A 20,594-nucleotide genomic window follows, 5' to 3' on the forward strand; every position below is an offset into this window, starting at 1 on the left:
GTTCCTCCAGGTCTTCCTGTCCTCTACCATTTTCTGGAGTCCATTTAAGTTCACACCTACTGCTTCAGTGACTCCATCCAGCCATCTCATTCTCTGTCGTCCCCTTCTTCTATTGCCCTCAATCTTTCCCAGCATTAGGCCCTTCTCCAGTGAGTCCTTCCTTCTCATTAGGTGGCCAAAGTATTTGAGTTTCAACTTCAGGATCTGGCCTTCTAAAGAGCAGTCGGGGTTGATCTCTTCTAGGACTGACTGGTTTGAACACCTTGCAGTCCAAGGGACTCGCAGGAGTCTTCTCCAGCACCATAGTTCAAAGGCCTCAATTCTTTGGCGCTCAGCCTTTCTTATGGTCCAACTTTCACAGCCATACATTGCAACTGGGAAAACCATGGCCTGGACTATACGCACTTTTGTTGGCAGGGTGATGTCTCTGCTTTTTAGTATGCTGTCTAGATTTGCCATAGCTTTCCTCCCCAGGAGCAAGCGTCTTTTAATTTCTTGGCTGCAGTCCCCATCTGAGGTGATCTTGGAGCCCAGAAAAATAAAATCTGTCACTACCTCCATTTCTTCCCCATCTACTTGCCAGTAATTGAGAGGGGCAGATGCCATGATTTTGGTTTTCTTAATGTTGAGTTTCAAGCCAACTTTTGCACTCTCCTTCTTCAACCGCATCAAGAGGCTCTTTAGTTCCTCTTCACTTTCTGCCATTAGAGTGGTATCATCTGCATATCTTAGGTTGTTGATATTTCTCCCGGCAATCTTAATTCCAACTTTTGTTTCATCTAGCCCTGCCTTTCTCATGATGTGCTCTGCATATAAGTTAAATAGGCAGGGCGACAGTATAAAGCCTTGCCGGACTCTTTTTCCAATTTTGAACCAATCAGTGGTTCCGTGTCCAGTTCTCACTGTTGCTTCTTGACCCACATATAGGTTTCTCAAGAGACAAATAAGATGGTCTGGTATTCCCATCTCTTTAAGAACTTGCCACAATTTGTTGTGATCCACACAATCAAAGGCTTTAGCATAGTCAATGAAGCAGAAGTAGATGTTTTTCTGGAACTCCCTAGCTTTCTCCATGATCCAGCGTATGTTGGCAATTTGATCTCTAGTTCCTCTGCCTCTTCGAAATCCTGCCTGTACTTCTGGTAGTTCTCGATCCACATACTGCTGGAGTCTAGCTTGTAGGATTTTAAGCATAACTTTACTTGCATGTGAAATGAGTGCAATGGTGCGATAGTTTGAACATTCTTTGGCATTGCCTTTCTTTGGAATTGGAATATAAACTGACCTTTTCCAATCCTGTGGCCACTGTTGAGTTTTCCAAATTTGCTGGCAAATTGAGTGTAGCACTTTTACTGCATCGTCTTTTAAGATTTTGAATAGCTCAGCTGGAATACTGTCCCCTCCACTAGCTTTGTTGTTGCTCAGATTTTCTAAGGCCCATTTCACTTCACATTCTAGGATGTCTGGTTCGAGGTCAGTGACAATCTCATTGTGGTTATCTGGGACGTTAAGCTCATTCTTGTATAGTTCTTCTGTGTAGTTTTGCCATCTCTTCTTAATCTCTTCTGCCTCTGTTATATCCCTGCCATTTTGGTCCTTTATCATGCCCATCTTTGCATGAAACGTTCCCTTCATATCTCCAATTTTCTTGAAGAGATCTCTGGTCCTCCCTATTCTGTTGTTTTCTTCTATTTCTTTGCACTGTTCATTTAAGAAGGCATTCTTATCTCTTCTAGCTATTATCTGGAATATTGTAAGGCTACATTAACAGAATCTTGAAAATCTGAAAGTACTAATTTTCTTCATCACTTTTAACCTTGATCCATTAGGGCAGGTCCTTCCTATGTTTCTTCCTCTGACTGTTAAGCCACTGAGTGCTCCTGCCTCTCCTGTCTATTTCCTGGGCAGCATCTCTTCCCTTCTTTCCCCCAAAGTCATCCATACATTCCATTACAGCAGAAGACACACTAGGGACAAACTTATATATCAATGTACTTGAAAAGGGACAATTTTTTTCCTCCATGAGAAGCTATTTAAGAATTAATGATTAAAGTTTTAGGTTCCCTGTTTTGATATTTTTTTTTCCTGTAGAATCAGAGGTATTAGTTTAGGAGATATAATTTTATCTTGTTTATATGGATCAGTGTCAATGAATGTCACCCAAAGGTTATATGGAAAGTATTAAATTAGTAGTAGAGACAAGTACAGTGGTACCTCAGTACTCATTGTTAATTGGTTCTGGGAGGCGTGATGAGTACAAAATTGATGAGTATCAAACTTTTTTTTCCCTATAAGGCAGCCAACACTGACAAGTTCTAGCTTGTGCATTGAGTACCAAACAAACAATGAGTACCGGGACAAAATTTTCACACCAAAATGTGTTGAGTACTAAATTTGATGAGTTTCAAAACAGTTGAGTACCAAAGTACCACTGTAATACATTTTATATGGCCTAATAAAAGACTGAGAGTACATTTAAAATACTACAGGGTTTTAAAAATAAGGTAATCTAAACTTTAAACTGAATTATCAAAATAGCTGATTATTACCCTATGTGAGAAAACTGGTTTCCCTGGTGAACTTTTGGACTGATACAAACAGAAATAACAACTCAGAAGTGATTATGTAATAATAAGAAACATATTAAAAGTTTGGGATGACATAGGAAAAAAATCAGTCCAGATTTATCACCCTCTCACCTCGATATTGAGTTTTATTGTCAGGAACAGAAAAGCACAAAGAAATTCACTCAGTGGAGAGACAGTAAATTGTATAGACTACAAGGTGTGATTTTTAGTAAGACACAGTTGAAATTTTTTTTTTAGACTTTTCTTTCAGAATGGCCAGAATCACTCAAATGGTTTTCTTTATATTTTCAAATAAATAGTATAATTTTTTAAAAAAACTGCAAAAATCAAAGGCAGCATTTAGAGACTTGACTGAATTTGAAAATGATAATACATCATATTTAGCATATTGGCTGGAACATAATACATTGCTGATGAAATATGATAAAGAAGACAAACTTAAGTGCATGATATACAATGAAGGAAATTTCAGTGAAATAATATATTAAAATTCATTATGAATATTATATAGATTATATATAAAATAATTGTATATATTGTATATTATATTTCATAGAAAATTAATGTAACTTATTTTATAAAATATTATTCTAGTATTGATTTCTAAAGTGGATAGTTCATTCCCTAAACAATTTTTAAACTATAATTAGTTCAAAATGTAGCATTTTTTTCATACTTGGTAGCAATGTTGTAAAGCTCAATTATTTTGAAGGATGATTTATAATACTTAGAATGAGACAAATTTCAAAAGCTGATTTCAAAACTGGTTCCCAGTGTAGCTGTTGAAACCTATTTGACCTTTAGCAATTGTGCAATAGATTCACAATGCAGCACTAAAATATGTTTGTATTCTATATGGTCAATTGACATAATCAATAAAGTTTCTTCATCTGCCTATCTATATGTATCTCTCTATCTCTCTGTCTATCTATTGATCTGTCTGTCTGTCTGTCTGTCTATCATCTATCTATCTAAACAGCAAAGGAGGGCCCAGGCAATTGGAAAAGAAGACAAATGGGGGGGGAGGATACCCTAACTCAGTTGAAGTTCACAAGTCTTAAAGTTGCCAAGTTTGGAGACCCCTGCTGTCACTGTCTGGTAATATAAGATCTAGTTTGACTCTCAAGAAAGAAAGTCATTTGATTTGATTTTCTAAAATGAATTCACCTCCCAAATCAATTAAATTCAACTTGATTTTCCAGATCAAATTTATTTCTTCATGTATTAGACACATTGCGTGTCCTGGTCTCAAAATTATATTATATTTCCATTAAAACGTTCACCAAATGCCATTAAATTAGATTATGAGATTTTGATGTACCTGTTATGTCCCGAGCCTTGCAAACGGCTCGGGCGTTTGCAGGCAGTCCCGGGCAGGTGCAAAGCTGCCCGGGACCAGACAGGCTGTCGCCAGCGCCGTGCGCATGCGCGGGTGCTGGCGCGGGAAAAGTATCACATTTACCCGGGAAGCGTCTATATAAGAAGCTGGGAGGTTTTGGGAGCTGCTGAAGCCATCTACTTGTAAGCTGAACGCTGAATAAAGGAAACTGAGAACTTCAACTGCTTCTCGTGTCTGCTTCCCGCCAAGGACTCAACACTGGCGACGAAGGTGGGATGCCTTGCACTACCTGGAAAGGAAGAAGTGTAAGCTTACCCAAGGAGTCCTGAGCGGCGGAAAGGAACGGCGTCGACTCGGCAGCTGCCCGCCAATCCGGTGCGCATTCGGGGGTAGGCTGGCTGATAGACCCGTCTCCTGAAGATCTGAAGATGGCGAAAATCGGAAGGCTTTCGGAATTCGACGTCTCACATCCAGAGCGGTGGGAGTCATACGTAGCCAGGGTGGAGAACTACTTCAAGGCAAACCAAGTGAGGGAAGAGAGCTTGAAGGCTGCCACCCTGCTTTGTGTTTGCGGCCAAGACGCCTTCGACATCGCAGAAAACCTTGCAGCACCTGTTCCAGTAGAGTCTGTCAGCTACGCAGATCTGAAGAAGCTACTGAAGGAGCACTTCCACCCCAAGATGTCCGTCATCGCATGGCGCCACACCTTCGAGCAGAGGGATCAACGGCCCGGTGAGTCGGCCAAAGAATTCATTGCCGCATTACGGAAGGCCGCCAAGCACTGCGAGTTCAAAGACCTCGAAGAATGACTGAGGGACCGATTCGTGTGCGGGTTAAGGCATCGAGATCTACAACAGAGACTTTTCGCTAAAAAAGAATTGTCCTACCAAGATGCCTTAAGGGAAGTCACCGCAGAAGAAGCAGCAGGCGGCGCTGTCAAGAACATGCGGCCGATCAGAAACAGTCCAGAGGTTGCATCCGTGCACCAGGAAGACGCCCAAAGAAACACCGAGGAGGATCCGGACGAGGAAGTCGACCGTCTCCACCCCACGAAAGGAAGAAAAACAGGAGGGAAGCTCTTCAGCTCCGCTCAAGTGCATCGGCTGTGGAGGTCGCCACAGGAGAACCGACTGCAAGTTCCGCTCCGCTACCTGCCGGGCATGCGGCAAACAAGGACACATTGCAGCTTTGTGTCTGGGCCGACGAAAGGTACAACCTCAGGAAGAACTGCGCCTGAAAGGTACCAGATTCCCCAGCCAGAATAGGGTAGGGTTTTGCGCTTCGCGAAGAAGCATCCTTAGGACAGGCACACACAAGCCCATTAAGAAAAAGCTGTCACTCAAGGTGAAGCTACAAGGGGTTCCATTATCTATGGAACTAGACACAGGGTCTGCCTTTTCAATTATCTCCTTGCATACATTTAGGAAGATTTGTTCCGGTAGTGGAACTCAGGCCAAGTTAAGGCCTTCTGACATTGTGTTAACAGATTTTCAAAATTCAAGAGTGTGTGTTAAGGGGGAGGCCACCCTTAACGTGCAATACAAGAGTTTTGAAGGTCCACTAGACTTATTAGTAGTAGGGGGTGAACGAACGAGTCTCATAGGACTCGATTGGTTTGAGGCCCTGGGGATACACGTCACAGGACTCAACAGCTTACAAACACTCGACCTACAGGAAGTCTGCAAAGAATTTGCAGATGTTTTCAGCCCCCAGCTGGGCACATTCAAAGGACCCCCTGTGTCCTTAAAGCTAGACCCCACTGTCACTCCCATTAGAATTAAAGCAAGAAGGGTCCCTTTTGCTTTAAAGAGTAAAATTGACACTGAGTTAGACAAACTGATTCAACAGGGAATCCTAGAACCTGTTGATTCCAGTCCTTGGGAGACCCCCATTGTCACGCCTCTAAAGGCAAATGGGGACATTCGCATTTGTGCTGACTACAAATGCACTTTGAATAAGGCATTGCAGCAACATGCCTATCCTGTTCCTGTGGTCAGTCATATTCTGGCCTCCCTCAAGGGGGGGCGCGTTTTTGCAAAGCTTGACCTAGCTCAAGCGTATCAACAGCTGCCTGTTGATGATGATGCTGCTATAGCTCAGACTATTGTGACCCACAGGGGAGCCTTTAAGGTAAAAAGGCTGCAGTTTGGAGTGAATGTCGCTCCTGGGATTTTCCAAAGCGTAATGGAAAACACACTACGGGGTATACCAGGGGTTTGCCCCTACTTTGATGATGTATTAATTGCAGGAGACTCCACACACATTCTAGCTGAAAGGCTAAGGGCTGTTCTGTTAAGATTCAGGAAGTCAGGCCTCAAGCTCAAAAAAGACAAATGCAAGATTGGGGTGCCTTCTACTGAATTTCTGGGGTTCAAAATTGATGCTGCTGGGATTCACCCTGCTGAATCCAAACTAACAGCTATTTTAGAAGCACCTAGGCCAAAGTCCAAGGCCGAACTTCAGGCCTTCCTGGGCCTCCTGAATTTCTACAATTCTTTTCTTCCACATAAAGCTAGTGTAGCTGAGCCTCTTCACAGGCTACTAGACAAACAAGCAGTGTGGCAGTGGTCACATACACATGAGGCTTGCTTTAACAAAGTCAAGGCCTTGCTCACTTCTAACAGTGTACTTGCACATTTCAACGAATCTCTTCCTGTGTGCATCGCATGTGATGCGTCCCCTTACGGGGTAGGAGCTGTCCTGAGCCACCTCAGGTCTGATGGAACTCAGGTTCCTGTTGCATATTACTCCAGAACATTGTCTTCTGCTGAGCGCAACTACGCTCAGATAGACAGGGAGGCTCTGGCTGTTGTTGCTGGAATTAAAAAATTCCACGATTTTCTATATGGCAGGCATTTCACGGTCTTTACTGACCATAAGCCTCTGCTGGGACTGTTTACCACACGTAAGCAGACTCCCCAAATCATTTCCCCTAGAATGCTTAGGTGGTCTATTTTTCTGTCTGCATATGATTTTTCCTTACTCCACAAGCCTGGGAAAGAAATGGGCCATGCTGATGGCCTCAGTAGATTGCCTCTGCCAGTAGTAGAAGCTGACCCTGCGCCAGCTGTCAACATTTCTATCAATCCAAGCCTTGCCCGAGCTCCCTCTTTGTGCCAGGGTGTTGCCGCTGAAACAGGTACAGATCACACACTTTCACGTGTCCGTTCCTGGGTTTGTGTCCGGTTGGCCTGAGCACTGCCCTAGTCCTGAGTTTCAGAGTTTCTGGTCCAAAAGAAACGAGTTGTCCCTTTCTCAGGGTTGTCTGCTTTGGGGAAACAGAGTTGTCATTCCCACCTCAATGAGGACTAGGGTCTTAGAATCCCTCCACGAGGGTCATCCTGGCATTGGTTCGTATGAAGGCTCTTGCACGCAGCCACTTGTGGTGGCCTGTTTTAGATAAGGATATTGAGGCTAAGGTGCATGCATGCCACCTGTGCCAACGATCTCGCCCAGAGATGCCCCAAGCTCCCGTGCATAAATGGGAGGAAACACAGTCCCCATGGTCTAGGGTGCACATTGACTACGCTGGGCCCTTTCAGGGCCAGTTCTTCTTGGTCCTTGTTGACAGCCATTCAAAATGGCTTGAGGTTGTACCTGTCTCTTCCACCACCACTGCAAAGACTATTCAGTACTGAGGGGGATTTTTGCTGCACACGGGCTTCCAGATGTCATCGTGTCTGACAACGGCCCTCAATTCACTTCCTCCGAATTCCAAGCTTTCTTACAGGCTAACATGATTCGTCATGCCACGTCTGCACCTTCCACCCGTCCACCAACGGTATGGCTGAACGTATGGTGCGCATCACAAAGGACGCCTTGAAAAGACTCACCTACGGGGACTGGCATCACAGGTTGGCTGACTTTCTCCTTTCTTATCGCACCACACCGTCCACTTCTACAGGGAGAAGCCCAGCTGAACCTTCGGGGGGCGTCGAACTTACTACTAAACTTGACCGGTTGCATCCGGACAGACTGCCTTCATCTACCTCACATCCTAGGGCACCTAGACAACTACTTGTGGGTGCCCCGGTTTGGGCTCGCAATTACGGGCCTGGTCATACATGGGTCCCCGCTTCTATTTCCAGGGTCACAGGTCCTCTCTCCTACAAGGTAGCCCTGGACATCGGTCGTGTCCTGCGTCGGCACATCGACCAACTCTGCCCTCGGCAGGACATTTCAGATGAGACTCCTGGGTCTTTTCCAGGGGGGGAGGGGGACCCTTTGGAGCAAAGGGAAGGGCACGAGCTGCTGCCCATCTCCACTGATGGAGCCACAAACGGCCCATCCCAGGGTTCCGCAATTGCTCCGAAAAGGAATTCATGGAGCTTACCCACACAACAGGCACTCACGCCTACTCCAGCCAGGGAGTCACCCCGGGGGCATATTCACTTTCCACACACATCACACAGCACTCCAGTAATGGAGGATACCCGGGGGCATCCTAACAAATCATTCCCCGCAAGAGAGCTGGCACACAATCCCCAAGTTGGGCCTGACCTTACCCAAATCTACAGGGGGTCAAACATACAGGGAGGTGGTCGAGGAACCAAGTCCCGACTACAACACCTCTAGCCCAAATCAGGGAGTAACTGAGTTTTGGGAAAGTACAGAAACCCACACAAGCCCGGACACAGAACGGGGTTCAGGGAATGGTCAGCCTCCTGACAGGTCTTGGACGGACCTAGGAGGTTCAACAGAGACGCCCAGCAGTGGCTATCACTTCAAGGGGCCCGAGGGTCTACAGCTAGGCAGGTCAACCAGGTCACAAAGTGACAGAAGCCCTGGCCTGACGAGCCCGGTGGGCAAGCAAGCAGGCCAGGCATCGGGGCACAGTCCTTGGAAGGCACCAAGGCAAAATAAGGAGAACAGGCTCACATCTCCCTCCAGTCAGGGAACTCATGCTAGTAACCCAGAGCTGAGAAGGTCACAGAGAGCAAAGAAGTCTCCTAAATACTTAGAGGATTACATAACATTGATGGCTAAACAAAAGCCAGGTAACGATAGGAGCACTGAGAAGCAGAACACTGCATAAAATAAATGTTTATATGTTGGTAGTAGTTTTAGCCCGGGGGAAAGGGGTGTTATGTCCCGAGCCTTGCAAATGGCTCGGGCGTTTGCAGGCAGTCCCGGGCAGGTGCAAAGCTGCCCGGGACCAGACAGGCTGTCGCCAGCGCCGTGCGCATGCGCGGGTGCTGGCGCGGGAAAAGTATCACATTTACCCGGGAAGCGTCTATATAAGAAGCTGGGAGGTTTTGGGAGCTGCTGAAGCCATCTACTTGTAAGCTGAATGCTGAATAAAGGAAACTGAGAACTTCAACTGCTTCTCGTGTCTGCTTCCCGCCAAGGACTCAACAGTACCCTTTAACTGAAGTGTGTTAATTGGCTACAAAATGCCCATATATGTATTACTGACTTTCTCAGCATAGCCCAAATGCCCCCCCACATAGACACAGACATACACACACACATACACAAACGGATGCACAAAAGAATCTGAGCAGGAATCATAGCATTGGAAATATCTGTTTACAATATAGTCAAGACTCTTAGAATGAAGAGACTTAGAGAGGAACGAATTGTTCAGTCTGTTATATAAATTTGGGCTTTAGGAATTCCATCTACAGCAATTTCTATGTAGAATTAGTTAATAGAATTAATATATTTGCGTGTACAACTCATAATTTGATGTAAAATGCTTAGGTATCCCCTCAGTTCTTTATGATATTCTTGAAACATCCCCTTTCCTTCTACATTTTCTTGAGTTACATAAAAAATGGAAGAGTCTGTCCCTGACTGAAATATAAATATTTTGAAATTATTTTAATGCTACCCTCTAGGCCCCATAACAGGTATTCCTTGCTATGTTTTAACTAAAAGCTCTGTCAGGATTTTGTAGAATGAGAATGGTCCAACATCTTGCATTTTTTGTTTAAAATAATACTTCTTGTGATCCATAATGGAAGCCCAACCAGCATTGTGGATCTAATGCACACAAATTGCTACCATAGGGATTTGCACTCTAATGCTTTCATATTATATTTATAAGCTACTTAAGACCTGGCTTTTCCGGCAGGCCTGGGGTTTATAAAACCTTACCCCTGGATGATTGTTTTTGTATTGTTGTTTTGTTATGTTTTATGTGTTTTTTATTGTTAGCCGCCCAGAGTCCTTCAGGAGTGGGGCGGCTTATAAATTTTAAAAATAAAAATAAAATCTCCAGCAGCTAACAGTTCTCTGATCCCTTTTTATATGTTTATTTCCTTTTAACAGGCTTTCAGCAAAGTGGCAAAGGTCTTCTTTTTGTCTAATAATTTTAATAACACCCTTTTTCTCTTCTGCTCCACCCATAATGAGTGAGCTTTATTACCAACCTGGACTGAATATGAAACATTAAGCACATAATGGCATTGTTATTTTGCTGGGCTGAATCCTAAATTCTGTACCTTTGCCCTTTTAAAAAAAGTTCCTTTTATTACTGAGTCCATCTATACTTCATATAAATGTTATTATTCCTTTTAAAAGTTGTCAAAAATAAGAGCAAGGAAACACGTCTATCTGAACTAACCTAGATGCTTAGAAGTTTTCATGGTGAAAAGAAGCCTATAAGGCAAGCATGCTTAACAAATGCTCAGTAATATTGTACCTATGTGTCCAGGAAGAGGACTTATTCCATTGCTTTTCTTTAAAAAAAAATTAAAAACCATTTTAAAATGTTTCCAAATAACCTATTACTATATCGAAGTCCCATTAAAAAACATAGCAGGTTATTGGTGCTCTCTTTTGTCAATTAAAATAAAGATACAATTGTATGACACCAGGAAATTCCCTGTCAGGGTTGCCATCATACACTTGAGCTTCAAATTCATAGCTGTCAGTCTGCCATGAGCTATGGGTGGAAGGAGCTGGATGGGAGGAGGAAAGGCTACTGACTCATCATAGGTTCCAGAGACACTATCTCAAGGTCAAAGCCTGGAAATGGAATGCAACAGCTCACCTGTTGTTGAAGAGACTGTTCCAAAACAATTTATTCAAATATAATTGGACAATAAGTGACCAGGGGAGGAGAGGAACTGGACAGGGAAAGTTAACCGGGAAATATTGATGCAGGAACTTCAGTTTTGGCTTTGTTATACTGTTATCCACTTGGTTTGTATTAAAACTATACCTTTCACTACAAATGGAGTCAAGGGTCTTTCTTGGCTAAAGGACCAAGTTGGAGCAGGTCTGACATGTCCATTAAAACAATTCACAAATCATTTTTGTATGTTTAGTTTGTTGCTCCTAGTATTACAGTTGTTATATCTTTGCCCAAGAAGAGCCCTTGTCAAGAAACAAACAGAGAATGGAAGAGAGATAAACCAGAGCGGTATAAAGGAAGATACAATGTCATTGTTAAATATAAATTAGAGAAGAGTTTGAAGAAAAATACTGATGCAGCCTTCATGGAAAAAGTAGCCATGCTTTTAACAAGTTCAGCAATGAAACAATGAAAAACTGCAAGTGTTATTGTTATTTGCGAAAGCATTGATGGAGCAACATGAGGATGAAACTGTCTTCATTTCATTTTTTTTACCAATATTGATCAGAATTCTGCCACTTTCATCTTCTAGCCCAAGTATGAAGAAAAATGGTAAAATGGTACATTTATTGTTTTTTTAATAAAAGGTTTAAAAAACAAGCAATTCAAGAACAGTAAAAAAAATAGGGGAATTCTGAGGGATTGAGAACCAGTTTGGTCTACTTGTTAAGACACCAAACTCAAACCAGGAGATTCTGAATTCCAGTCCTGCCTTGGTCATGAAAACCAAGGATGGCCTTGGATCAGTCACTCTCTCTCAGTCCAACCCACTTCATAGGATTTTTGTTGCAAGGGAAATAGGAAGACAAAGGAGTATTGGGTATTTTCATCACCTTAAATTATACATAAAATGATAACAATGGAATTAAAATAAATAAATAAACCCACATCAGAAACCATGGTGAACATGGTTTGGGAAGAACATCAAACCATCACCAAGGTCAAACCAAAGGAAGGGGCTGAAATCCAGAAAGGCATGTTAATTTTCAGCTTTTAAGCACAGGAGACAAGCTGCTGAAGACTGCAGTATGGAAAAATCTCAGAAAGCATCAACTAAACCATTACACTATCATTAGGAAACTATAAAATTATACAAAAAGTTGGCTATTGCTTCACTTGAAAATAAAGAAATAAATAAGTTGTAACTCAGACCGTAAATATATATGGGGGCTAGAGAGTGCAGCTTCTTGTTATGGGTTTCTCTACTTTAAAGAAGAGAAAAGGATCAAACCTGAATTTATCCTACTGGAATTTATCCTTTCTGTTCATAGACCCCTAAATTGGTTTTGCTGGCAGGTACACCCTGGGCAACCTACAGTTTAATGATGGTCAGAGTCTTTCACAAGTCCATGGTCCTATGGGAATCAATCTGCAAATTGGTGGCACAGGTTACTGCATAAAGCAGTATTTTTCAATTGTAGCCACTTGAAGATGAATGGATTTCAAATCCCAGAATCAAGGTCCAGACATCTTCAGGTTTCTAAGATTGAGAAACAATGGCATAGCTAAAGATAAACAAGACCTTACAAGTTAATCTTTTTCTTCTTAATCATTTTACCTGAGGTGCAGGGAGCAGCTTAGGAATTAGAGGAAATTGTTTATCTAAGTGAAACCATTCAGGGTCATGTAAGACATGCTCATTTGCTCAGTTGTTTACAAGATTTTGCTAAGCTGTAGAAGGAGCACATTCTCCTTTAAGCAGATCAATTGAGTGCTGAGATCAATGGCTCCTCTTATGCCTCAAGCTGCTTATGTTTTTGTGCATGTTCAGTTGCTTGTTACTTCAAAAGAATGTTTTTGTTGAGCAAGTGCTAAATAAAGCTAACTCTGTCTGGAAAGCTGAAAACAGCTTTTGAAAGGAACTCCTTGATAATACATGCATGAATCATTGTAAGCCAGTAATGGAACAAATAGTAAATAAATTAACAATGGGCTCAGACCAGCATAAAGCCCAATTTGTTTCAATTAATACAGTTAATAATAAGACTTAACTATTTTGATCTGTCACTGTTAAATATTTTACCTACAAGAGGCACACTTTTCTTCCCACAATGTTTTTACTGATGGGTTCTAAGTGTTGCAGAATAGTGTAAGAATAATTCTATTGGGTCCAGACATGTAAAGGGTAAAGGAAAACACATAGAATATCTTCAAGCATCTGTGATGGATCCCAGCTCAGATAGGTCAGTCACTTTCTGTATGCATCATGTAGAGCAGACACCTTGTTGCTATTTGTTAGCTATTAAGATGGCTTTGCAAGCAGAATTGCCTCTGAATGCTAGATCCAAGTCAGCCTACTCTCCAGAACAAAGGAGAGATCATTGAGATCATCCACATGATTCTGGATAGCTGCACTCCATGAGTAGACAATGTCAGATTGAACAGAGTGTCTGAGAGTTAGGACTTACATCAAGCTCCTATTTGCATAGCAGTCTTTATGGACAATACACTAGACCAAGCCTTATAGCAATAGCACATGGACACATATACCACTTCATACTGGTTTTCAGCCCTCTCCAAGTGGTTTACAGAGCATATTGACCCTAACAATCTGGGTCCTCATTTTACCGATCTCGAAAGGTGGAAGGCTGAGTGAACCTTGAACAGCTCAGAAACGAACTCCTGAGTGAGCAGTGAGTTAGCCTGCAGTACTGCATTCCAACCACTGCAACACTATGGCTCTTATAGCTTTGAATTATTTAGAAGATACTTCCTTATGGGAAAAAGGAGATTGTTTTTGTTGTTTGTATGATAAGGAAACATTGAAGGCTGCACACTAGACCCAGAAGATAAAGAAAATGGAGCAAAATCCTTAGTGCAACCTTTTGAATACCTGTCAGCTAAGCTTTTGGAAAGAATGGATCAGATGCTTCATAAAATTGTTCTTATCAAGTTGTAACTGCAATGGATGTTTATGAAACCTATCTGAAGGGGGACTTAAATATAATACAAATGGATCAGATGGATGACATATTTCCTATAGGGAGATGGACAGACATTAAATCAGGAAATTGACGATATTTTTTTTCTGGATATAAGAAAAACCTCTGCTTAGACTTGGAAGAACTTTTTTTAAAGTGACAAATTAAAAGATAAGGGTAACTGATGGTTACAGGAACAATCTGTTAAAGTTCTAAAGGTTTTTCACTTTGAAACACAAATAAGTAGCAAACCACCTATGAGACCATTTTTGAAAAGGTCAAAGAATATATTTTAAAAATCAGGGAAAATTTATAAAATTGACTTGTTTGACCAGGATTAAAAGAAGTGAAATAGTTATATTTGCTTGCCCTTACTAAACTTTCGCTAATAAAGATTGATTGATATAGCATTTAATTTTGTTTTCCTTACCTAAGAGATGAGCAATTGAGAAGAGATATAATGTTTTATTTAGAGATGGCAATAAGCTTTTAAAATTGTTTTTATCTGCAAGGTTGAAGGGGGAAATTTACATTTTTTCTTCTTCTTTCTCTTTTTCATTCTTTTCCTTTTTCACACAGACCTTTTTTATTTTTATTTCTTTATACATTCTAGACCATTTCCTTGGTGGCATATACCAATGGTGCAATAATTCCCATGTTGATAATTTGACAATCCATTTCTAAACATTAAGATTTATTCTCTTTTCTTTCTTTCTTTTTCTTTTTGCAAGTTCTATCATTGTATCTTAGCTGTTTTGTTCTGCTCTGTTTTAAAATTTCATATGCAGTGCCCTGAGCAATTTGAAAGAAAAGCAGGATACTAATGTCATAAAAAATAAAAACAACTAAAACAAGCATTGTTTTGTTGAGGAAAAACTACCTCAACTTGGGAAATGTTTAAATCCACAGTCCTGAGAGAAAGCACAAGAATGAGACAACTGAAAGGGCCAGGCAAGTGGGACAAAAATAGAAATGTACAGATGGTTTTAAATTTAATACATGTCATTGTTCCGTGTATTCAGACATGAATTCCTTCTGGCAACTTTCAGGAAATGGATTTAAAGAATGGATTCACAATTATCCTATGAAACTTTCTCTAATGTTATCCTCCCCATCTCCCCCATAGAATTTCAACAAAAAATGCTTTTTATAAACCATTTTGCAGCCAAGAAATATTTCACGGTGGACCCAAACATCCTCTCTGAAGTACCTATCCAATCATGCCACAGCAGATTCCATTTTAACATGTTAGACCATTCCTCTTGAAAGGAAACTGCTTATGGATTTCTTCTATATATTCAATCAAAAAACCCAATGACTCGATTAGCTACATTAGATAGCATTCATGCTTCTTAGAGGAATGACTTAGTGAGCATTTAATAGCTATAATCCCAAATCTTTTCCCTGAAACCTCAGTATTGATGGACTCCCAAATCATTTAAACAAGGATTAAGATTGGAGAGGAAACAGCCAGCTGGGCCCTGAGTGAAAGATGTAAGAAATAAGAAAGGAACAATTTATTTCACAAAATGATACTACTTTGCCAAATCCCTTGCTAGTAAATCCTGCAAGGTTCTCAAACTTAGGGGGAAGCAAAATAAAATAATGCAGTCTAGCTCAATACATAGAAAAATAGCTAAATTTGCCTAGGGAACTGGGGGGGGGAAGAGTTTTGAGCAATCTACAGTATCAGATATGCCAGGAAACTGGTATTTATTTATTTATTTATTTATTTATTTATTTATTTATTTATGAGACTTACATACCGCTTTAAGTGCAAGCACTCTCTAAGCGGTGTACACCAGTAAGCAATGTATATATATATTTACATTGCCCCCAACAATCTGGGTCCTCATTTTACCTACCTCGGAAGGATGGAAGGCTGAGTCAACTTTGAACCAGTGTAAACTGGTACTAAGAATGGAAGGAGGTGGGACAGTTAATTTGTTTATTTCCAAGAGTGACTTAGAGAAAATGCAGTAACACGTTTGTTCTAAATAATTTTGACAGAGACAAACCAGTGGTAAACAGAGTTAAAAAGATAAAAAAAAAGATCTGATGTGCTTTATAGCTTCCGGCTTTTATCATCTTATCAGTATGTGTCAGGTTTTCTAAATTTAAATAAGAGAATAGGTGAAGGTAAGCAGAAGAATAAAACCAGAAAAAAATATTACCTAGAACAGCAGTTCTGAACCTGTGGGTCGCGACTCTTTTGGGGGTCAAATGACTCTTTCACAAGGGTCGCCTAAGACCATCGGAAAACATATATTTCCGATGGTCTTAGGAACTAAGACACCACTCTTCTATCCGGCCGCCGCCGCCTTCCTCCTCTTCCACCAGCTCCTCCGCCTCCAGGGCGCCCTTCTCCGACACCGCCTGCTCCTGCTGCCGCAGCACCATCCCGCAGAGGCCATGCTGACTCCCAGCTGCTGGCCGGGAGCCGGGCCGATCCCATCTGATTCCCAGGAGCCGGGCAGACAAGCGGAGGCTGGGCCAACTCCCAGCTGACGTGCGCACGCCAGGCCGACTCTCAGCTGGCTGTCGGGAGCCAGGTGGTGTGTAGCGGCCCCGCCAGTTCCCCACCGACATCCAGACACCGACCCGACTCCCAGCTGACTGTCGGGAGTCGGGCGGTGCTCATGGGGGCCATGCGGACGTCGGCCGGCTGCTGGCTGCGTCCTCCCCATCTCCTGGCTCATGGCAAGCCCAGGGGCTTGACACATGCCCCCGACGCCACCCCGGGCCGGCTCAGCTGCATGGGCGGCTGGTCCGAGCTGAGCTGGGTCTGGGCTGCTCCGCCACTGCTGGCTGAGCTGAGCTGCGGCGCCGAGCCGGTCCCCACACCTCCTGGTTGCCCGGCCGCACTCCACCCCGTGCCGCCTGGCCTGCCTCTCTCACCGTCAGAGGCCGCCTCAGCCTTCTGACGCCTGGTGCAGCCCTGGGGCTGGCGGGCAGGAGCAACTCCTTTCTGGCTTGCCGGGCTCCGGGCCTCGGAAGTGACCAGGCGGTGGGGAAGACAGCAATGCTTGCATGTGCGTCAGAGGCCAGTCGGATGGGCCGGGAGGGGAGAAGCGGCGCCTTCCGAGCCGGAGCTGGCACTTCGGCCATGCCCCTCTTGCATGTGATGAGTCGGGGAAGGGTCGTGGCAGTGAAGGGCTGTGCGGCGTGGAAAGGGGCTCCCACGATCCTGCCGCTGCGATGGTGCTCAGGAGGCTGGAGGGACGGGCAGGTCCCAGGGGGGGCAGCTGGGAGAGGGCAAGAGGTGCCGGGATGAGGATGGGGGGCTCGAGACTACCATCCCCAGCAGTCCTAAAAAGCACTGTGGAAGAGTGGGGAATCCTGGGAGTTGCAGTTCATCACCATCTGGGAAAACATGACTCTCCAAAGATCAAGCCTTCCTTCCTTCCTTCCTTCCCTCCCCCTTCAATCTCCTTCCTTCTCCATCTCCTTCCTTTCTCCTTCAATCTTCCTTCCTTCCTTCTCCTTCCCTCCCTCCCAACATTTTTGAGCAAGGAAGAGTAAGCTTCTCCATCGAGCATTTCTATATTGTTTTTGTGATTAATCACTATGCTTTAATTATGTTCAATTCATAACAATGAAAATACACCCTGCATATCAGATATTTACATTACGATTCAAAACAGTAGCAAAATTACAGTTATGAAGTAGCAATGAAAATAATTTTATGGTTGGGGGTCACCACAACATGAGGAACTGTATTAAAGGGTCACGGCATTAGGAAGGTTGAGAACCACTGACCTAGAAGCTGTTGTGTAGATTTTGCTGTTGTGGTAGTCTAAGCATTTCCCTTAGGGCAGGGGTGTCAAACTCAATTTCATTCAGGGCCGCATCAGCATCGTGGTTGCTATTGGGGGGACCGGGTGGGTGTGGATGGCATGGGCATGGCCTACTGAGTGAGTGTGGCCAGCTCCATGTCACTCACGTCAGGGGCACCTGTGCAGGCCTGGGCAGGACTGGGGTGCATTGGAGGGTGGGGAAGGGTGGGTGGGATAGGGGGCGAGCACCAGGACATGGTCCACTGGAGGAGCCTCACTGAGCTTCAGGCTGTGCACGGGGCCTCTGGACACTGGCATGGACTGCCCAGAGCCCTGGGCAGTGGAAGTCAAGCGCCCAGCCCTTGAGCTCCCACGGCATCAGGACACCACAGCCCTGCCTAGCCTAGCCATACTTCCCCAAGGGGGCGCCCAGCTGCACTTACCTCCTCCTCAATGCTGCTGCTGCTGCTGTGCTCACTCTCCTTGGCCAGGTTGCTCATGGTGGGTGCAGGAGGACAAAGTGTACGGGTCAGAGGGAGGCCCACTCCCTCTTCATGCAAGGAAACCTGGCTTTGTAACCAAAACATCCTCAGCAATAGGATGGGAGACCACCAGGGGAAGGCAAAAGGGCAACAGGGCTGCTGGTGAAATTTACCATGTCAGACAATGGAGCAAAAGAGGGGGAAAACTCCCTGGAAAGAGAGCCGCTGACCCAGTTGGAACCTTGCCAGAGGTTGGGATCCGAGAGGCCAGATTCCTCAGGAGAAGAAGTGGTGGAGACACAGGACCACAAGCCTCGCTGGTCGATGGGCGTTGGAAAGAAAAGTGAGGGGGGAAAGGAATCAAGAAAGGTGACCCTGAGACGGGGGACCAAGCAACCAGAATGGAAGCAGGCGATGGAGAAATCCCTGCACGCAAGTGAAGAGGGAGAAAGCTGGGCACCGTACTCAGACTGGATCCTAGAGAAAGCTATTGACCTGATGAAGAGAACTCTCAGCTCCCTATGAGAGGAGAATACTGAACCCTACGGCTGCCCCAGTTCCTGGAGCCGCAAAGGGAGAGACACCGAGGGGAACGTGGAACCTGCAACCCCAGGGACATCTACTGATCCAGGAGCTACCACCCCCTACCGGACCACAGATGGCAATCTGGACGGAAGGCACTACCACCCACAACAGAGGCACCGATCCATTCCAAGACGTCCACCGTTGGAAGTGAAATTCAAAGGGGAGCCAACACGCTTGGGATTTTTCCTAACCCAAGTCCTCAGCTACATGGAGGAAGATGGGCAGGACATTCCCAGCGACAAAGCCCGCATCCGGATCGTGCAATCTGCCCTGGATGGACCAGCTGCGGATTGGGTAGTGAACTTGCATGACTCCAATGCCCCAGAACTCAGTAACTTCAACCGTTTCATGTCCTCTTTGAGAAGACGATTTGAAGACCCCCTGGCTGATCGCAAAGCCCGTGAAAAAATAACAACGATGAGGCAGGGCAAACGCCCCGTGGCTGAGTATACACAAGAATTCCGGGCCATTGCCAGCAAACTGAATTGGCCAGAAGACATCCTCCTTGGCCATTTCAAAGACGGACTAACCTATGATCTATATGATGCTTGCCTGCCCCGAGGGGACCCACATCGACTTGAGGAATGGTACGTCTTGGCAGAGGAAGCAGAGATCGACATATTGAAGAGGCACCGCCGAGGAAAACAATGGAGCCGCCCCCCGCCTGAGCTGACACACCAACCGGAGAAATCATCGGATACAGCCAAGAAGCAAATGAGATGTTTCAAGTGCGGAAGAGAAGGGCATCGAGCTGTAGAATGCCGCTCAAAGGCACCCCAGCACAACCCAGACAGATCCCCAATCAACAAACCCGGAAAGTATTCAGCTAAGCCAAAAGAAACGGCCATGAGAATGATGGAAATTGCAGAAACCCCCACCTCTGCTCACCAAAGGGAAAGGACTCCAGCCTACACCACAGGGCCGGTGGATGCCTCAGATGACAGCTCGGAGGGCGAACCCCTGGTAAGTGGATGCATCACACCCATCTGCAAAACAGTGACTATATTAATCCCCCCCATGCCCGAAGCTGTGAAGGTGAAAGCCTTAATAGACTCTGGCTGTACCCGCTGCCTCATGAGCCCAACACTAGTGGGGAATCTGGGCATCCCATCCAGGAGACTGGAACAACCAATCTCATTTGGCCAGCTAGATGGATCCCTAGCAGGGGGGGTGCCAGCTACCCTAGCCACTTTGCCAATACATCTCTCCCTGGGCAACCATGAAGAGGACTTAACGTTTGTGGTGACCCCAGGTATGGAATGCCCAATGATTCTAGGGATGGAATGGTTGAAAAAATGGAACCCCTGGTAAATTGGAGGACGACAGAAATCAAATTCCCGAAGGGGGACCCTATGGACTTAAAACCCCAAGGGAGGCTACCAGAATCAAGAATAGAAAAAGCATCCATAGGAGATGAAAAAAGATTAACAGAAATACCAGAGGAATATAGGGACCTTGCTGAAGTCTTCAGTGAGGAGAGGGCGATGAGCTTCCCCCCCCCTACCCACAGACCTGTACCTTGAATTCAAGCCTGGGACAAAACTCCCGAAGCCCAGATTTACTCCCATGAGCCCAAGGAGACGGAGGAAATGGAAAGATTTATAAAGAAAACTGGAGAGGCGGTTTCCATTGGCCAGCCAGCCTAAGTGCTGCCCCGGTCCTTTTTAGAGAGAAGAGGATGCTCCTTACGTTTAAGGCTTGGATTAATGGGCCCTGAATACATCAGTGAAAGCACCTATACCCGCTGCCCCTACATGCAAAGCATTCTGTTCACACTATCGAACGGAAATTTTTTTCGAACTTAGACCACAACTTAAGGGAA

The 20,594-nt window shown here is 44.4% G+C and overlaps 1 pseudogene; it reads left to right on the top strand.

Annotated features, from left to right (window-relative positions):
* Positions 1-5,526: 5,526 nt before the first annotated feature.
* Positions 5,527-7,752, top strand: LOC120319041 (annotated as a pseudogene).
* Positions 7,753-20,594: the final 12,842 nt, after the last annotated feature.

Source organism: Crotalus tigris, unplaced genomic scaffold, assembly GCF_016545835.1.
Source record: "Crotalus tigris isolate CLP2741 ecotype Arizona unplaced genomic scaffold, ASM1654583v1 scf7180000017600.4437325, whole genome shotgun sequence".
Classification (NCBI taxonomy): Eukaryota; Metazoa; Chordata; class Lepidosauria; order Squamata; family Viperidae; genus Crotalus; species Crotalus tigris.